Source organism: Pithys albifrons, chromosome 17, assembly GCF_047495875.1.
Source record: "Pithys albifrons albifrons isolate INPA30051 chromosome 17, PitAlb_v1, whole genome shotgun sequence".
In the NCBI taxonomy this organism is placed as follows: Eukaryota; Metazoa; Chordata; class Aves; order Passeriformes; family Thamnophilidae; genus Pithys; species Pithys albifrons.
In genome coordinates, this window is record NC_092474.1 from 8,983,979 (window position 1) to 8,989,388 (window position 5,410).

General features: G+C 55.2%; 1 long non-coding RNA gene across 1 annotated transcript; it reads left to right on the forward strand.

Moving 5' to 3' along the window:
- Nucleotides 1–3,158: 3,158 nt before the first annotated feature.
- Nucleotides 3,159–4,684, forward strand: LOC139679975 (uncharacterized). Its single transcript, XR_011699282.1, has 3 exons — nt 3,159–3,238; nt 3,355–3,430; nt 3,515–4,684. It is a non-coding gene; the product is annotated as an uncharacterized lncRNA (long non-coding RNA).
- The last annotated feature ends 726 nt before the right edge of the window (nt 4,685–5,410 follow it).

A 5,410-nucleotide genomic window follows, 5' to 3' on the forward strand; every position in this document is an offset into this window, starting at 1 on the left:
TCCATGGCTGAGGGGGGCTCGGTGAGGCAGGACATTGTTATTAGACATGAGGTAACCCCAGAGAAAACAAAGCACACAGACCAACACAACCCAATCCTTACATTCCTGGGTGTGCACAACAACTTCTAACTGCATTTTACCAGACACCTGCAAGACTAATAATTTCCTCGGATTAATGATAGCTCAGACTTTATTTGGAAGACATATGAGCAATCCTGGAACTCCCAGAAGGATTTATGTAATTTGAGCAAGTTGGTGCACAAGTGACTTTACAAACAAACATTTCATGTTGAATCAGCACTGGAAACTGGATTTGACTTCATACTGTTGTCTATATATAAATGACTCTGCTCATCAATATTTGGCCAATGGAACTAACAACAGAACATTAAACCCGTGCAGTCTGGAAAGGTTCCTTTTCAGATCTACAGCAATAAGTTAAGTCTTTTAAAAGCAACAATAAGATGTCTCAATGAAAAGTGCACAATTGCTTACGCAGGTCAAGAAAGCACCCAAAGTGTACACAGAGGCTTTTGTCCTCACAAGAATTTTTAAAAGTTGTATTTCATTCATTTACATAAAAAGTAAATAGCAAAATAGTCTCCTTCGAGCTTTTGATGCAAGGCAGAAATAGCTGCTTAGTCTTGTTATGCCACATCTAATATCCTGTTCTGGAGCTGGAGCTCAGAGTAGTGACAGGTCTGCTTACGACTTTGCAAACCAGTAATTCACAGGCTTTCAGAGGAGTAGAACAGAAAAACAAACCAAACCAAATCTCTGCTGTGATCTTCCACTGCTTAATCATTCTTTGGCATAGTGCAGTATCAGAAACACTTCAGCTATTCTTCACATTTCTTTCCCAGACCATGCTCTTGTCCCTCTATATCTTTAAAAAAAGGACCAGTCTCCAAAACAGCACATAAAATAACTAGAATAATTATTATGCAAAGGCTGGTGTTAGTCAGCCAGCTTTGCCTGCTGCTTGGGGAACAAGGACGTGTATTCACCTACGCACTTTGTGCAGCTCAGAAAACCAGGGGGCAAGGAAAAAGTCTGCTTGATTTTACGGAGGCTACGAGATGCGCAGAAGGCGAATGCAGATAAGAAGGTCTTTGGAACTGGCTCCGTATCGGATGACCCCCCGCTGAAGGGCAGAGGGGCCGCTGCAGCCCAAGCGTTTCACACAGACACCCCCGTGTGCTCAGGCTGAGGAACCGCTGAGACGATTCCAAAGGCAAGTCCCCAGCGACCCCCGCCCAGACCCACCGTACTGAGATACCCAACACACGGGGCACGGGGAGCCTTCACTCCACACACCATCCCCCGCCACTGCCTTAGGAATGCCCTTTTCTAACTCAGGTTGCGCTGAAGGGAAAGAGATAAAGGCATCCACACGTTGCTCGGGGAACCGCCTCTTCCCCTGCTCTAGAAATACTGCTCACACACAACCCACAGACGCACCCCTTCCCCTCCCGTCGGGGAGCCACGTCCGTACTGAGGAGGAGGGGGGCGAGGTAGGAAAGAGCCGCCCCTGAGGGCGAGCCCCGAGCCACTCCCTTCCCTTCCCTTCGCTTCCCTGGCAAGGGGCAGCGCTCCCTCCGCCATCGCGGTGCCACCTCGCGCTGGAAGCAGGGGAACACCACCTGGAACTCTCCTCCTCCCACTCGTTACCCCCGCCCTCCCTCCCTGCCTCCCTCCCTGCCTCCCTCCCTGCAAACCCCAATAACCTGGGAAAGAAGCCAAAGCTCGGCCCCGCGTCCCCGTCGCGCTGAGCCCCGCGCCGCCATTTTCCTCGCGGCCTGGATTTGAACCGGGTCCGAGTGCGGGCAGCGTGAGCCCCGCGGGACGCGCAGTGCGGCTGCGCACAGAGACCCCCACCCCCGCGCGGGGCCTCACGGGATTTGTAGTCCCGGGCTCGGCCCGGCTCAAGGGGCTCCGCTGCTTCCCCAGAGGCGTTATTAAAGCAACGCGCCGCTGTCGCGGGCAGTGACTCCTGTGCCTTCTGTGGAGGTCAATGAAAAGGAGGGGGGGTCGGAGCCTGGGTGGTGCCGATGTCGTTTGGGACGCCCCAATGTCACTGGGAGGGCGATGATGCAGTGCAGGAGCCGATGAGTGGGGATGAAGAGGGTCATGTGGGGTCCTCCCAAAAAAGAAAGCTTACAGCCCCAAAGTGCTCGGAAAAATGTGCAAAACAATGTTAAAGACTGTAAGATTTCTCATCTTCACATATATTGAAAATAATATCAATTTACATATAAATTTATTTCAAAATACAGCTACTATATTATTAACAGGCTCTCAGGGTACAAGAAATTCCTAATATGGATCCCCAGGGTTTGAAAATACAAAGATAACTTTCGGAAAAGGTAAGGAAAGATGACCGATATGAAGGAAATAGAAGCAGCCCTGTGAATTCGGAGGTTTTCCTGCCCTGTCAGTCACACGTTGGGGTCCCGCCGGGGGCTGAAGTCGGAGACACCTGGTGGTGTCCGCGCGGTACTGCGGGCGGGCAAACGGCGCTGCTGACACGGATTGAGAAACGCGGAACTGCAACTGAGACACACGCGCGTGCGCAGTACCGACACCGAGGCAGAGAACCCCATGGCACAGTCGGGCAGGGGGCGCTGGGGGATGTAGTTCTGTGCGCGGGGCACCGCAGGGGACGCTGGGGGATGTAGTCCCGTGCTCGGGGCACCGTGGGACATTCCCAGCGGGAACGGGAGACACGCGGGGCGGGGGCGACACGGGGGACAAGGGGAGATATGGGGGACATGAGGGGACACCGGGGGACATCGGGGTGTCTTCTGCGCACGCGCGGAGTCCTGAGCGCCGTCGCTACCGCGCACGCGCGGAGTGCTTGGCTTTGAAACTTCTGCGCACGCGCGGAGTACTAAACGTAGTCGCTACCGCGCACGCGCAAAGGCATATGGTCTGTCACTAATGCGCACGCGCGGAGTACTCAGCTCCGCCGCTAGTGCGCCTGCGTGGAGGTCAGCGCTCCGCCGCTAGTGCGCACGCGCGGAGTCCTAGAGCAGTCGCTACTGCGCACGCGCAGAGTACTACGCAGTTTTGCTACTGCGCACGCGCGGAGTCCGAGACGCTCTCGCTACTGCGCACGCGCAGAGTGATAGGCGCAGTCTCTACTGCGCACGCGCAGAGCCGACCCGCGGTCCCCGCCGCTCGCGAGGCACATCCCGCTGTCGGACGTGCCGCTGTTTTCCCGCACCTGCCGCAGCCGGTGCTGTTGTTTGGTTTTTTTCCTGGTTTTCTGATTTCCTTTTTGACTTCTATGGTGCTAGAGAGAAAAAACTGGAAACAAATCAAACTGAAGGGATTTCCTGAATTGCTTTGCAGAGAATTGCCACCGTCAGAGGATGCACAAATCCACCTGGAGTCAACGAAGGAGCTGTGGAAAGTGCAGCGGAGTGCAGTGAGCAGCCACTGTCCCAACTCCCTGGTTTTGGAGGCGTTAGTCGACCTTCTGAAATGAAAAACCTCCCCATCTTGTTTTCAGCCCTGCAGAGGAATGTCGCGTTCCAGATCTTCAGAGGGATCTGTGTGTGTGTCCTGTGCTGGCAGATGCGTGTCTTGGGAGGAACACCATGTTGCAGAAGGGAGAGGCTTTGGGAGGGAGCTGCTGTGCTTGGGCAGGGGAGAAAAAGAAATCCCCCCTCCCTCTGGGTCCCTCCCTTCCCTGTGCACCTGCAGGTATCCCTTCTCCCCTCCCCTTCTCGTCCCCTCTGTCTCGGGCCCCCCATCTTGTACCCACGCTCGCTCTTGTGTTCCACCTTTGCGCTTGAGTAAAAAGTGTCATGAGGGGAGTCTGGGGGTGCTCAGGTCATGAGGGGCATCCCAGTGTCTGTGGGAGAGCGAGGATGTGGTGCAGGTGCCCAGACATTGAAGGGAGAGCCCCAAAGGGAGGAGAGGGGACCCCAAAGAATGGGTGGGTACCTCCCAGTGTTTCAGGGAGAGGCCTCAAAAGTTAGTTGGGAACCCCTAAAGGTGGGAACTGCCCCCCAAAAGAGGGTACAGACCCCAGAGATTGGTGAGAGAGCCCCAGAATGTCAGGGAGGAGCCCCAAAAGTGTGTGTGTGGGACCCCTAACGGTGGGGAAAGCCCCGTAAAATGTCAGGCAGGGGCCTCAAAGATAGACGGGACCCTCAAAAGTGGATGCAGATCCCCAGAAGTAGGAAGAGGGACCTTCAAAAGTGGCAGAGGTGACCCCAAAACATAAGTAGGGACCCCCCAAAAGTGTCAGTGAGGGGCCCTAAAACATTATGTCAGGAAACTCCCCCACCCCTGCCAAATCAAGTGGGTAGGGACCCCTAAAGGGGGGGGGGGGGGGGGGCTGGGGGAATCCTATTAATGTCCCCCTTTCAATTTTTGGAGGTTCAGAGTCTCTCAACTTCCCCCCTTGATCTCCCCTCGCATCCCTCTCAGAGCTGTGGGGCGTGCCAATCTCACTCAGCCTTTAAGGGAGAGAATGAAAAAAAAGTAACGCAAAATGTTAAAAAAAAAAGAAAAATTAATGTAAGTACAAAGAAAAATTTAAAAAATCAAACTTTAAAAAATCGAGTGTAATGAAAGAGCAACTCAAAATAACAGAAAATAAAAAATAAAATAAGAGCTTCTGATGTTGGCCGATGGTGGGAGTGTAAGGCGCTGCTACCGAGAAAGAGGCGCTCCCCGGCCCGTGCAGCGCCTTCGCCGCTCGGGCCCCGGTGGGCATTGGTGGTGGTGGGGGCGCTGGACTGCGGTGCAGTTCCCGGCCGTGTCCGCCAGGCGGCGCCGGCGAGGCAGAGGAGGCGGCCGAGGGCGGGATTCGAACCAGCGTGTGGGCAGAGGGACCGCTCGGCCACGGGGTGACGTACATTGGGGGGGATATGGGGGGACAAGGGAAGGACACGGGGGGGACATGGGGAGGAGATGAGGGAGATGAGGTGGACATGGGGGACACAGGGGACATGAGGGGAACCTGGGGGGGACACTGGGGACATGGGAAGGATATGGGGGGACATGAGGGGGACATGGGATGTCTAGGGGGGTCAGAGGGGGCCCAAGGAGGTCTCAGGCGGGTTCAGAGGGGTCCAAGGCGTTTTCAAGGGGTCCAGGAGGGTTCAAGTTGGTTCAGGGGGTTTCCCCGGGGGTACCAGGGGGGTTCATGGGGTCCCTAGGAGGATTCAAGGTGGTCCGGGAATGTTCAGGAGGGTTCAGGGGGTTTTAAGGGAGTGGAGGGGGGTTTCACAGGGGTCCAAATGGGTCCAGGAGAGTTTTGGAGGATCCAGGAGGTTTTGGGGGGTCCAGGAGTGTCCAGGGGGGGTCTCAGAGGTGTCCAGGAAAGTTCGAAGGGGCCCAGAGGAGTCCAAGTGGGATTCAGGAGGGTCCAGGGGGTTGCAAGGTTTTTGGGAGT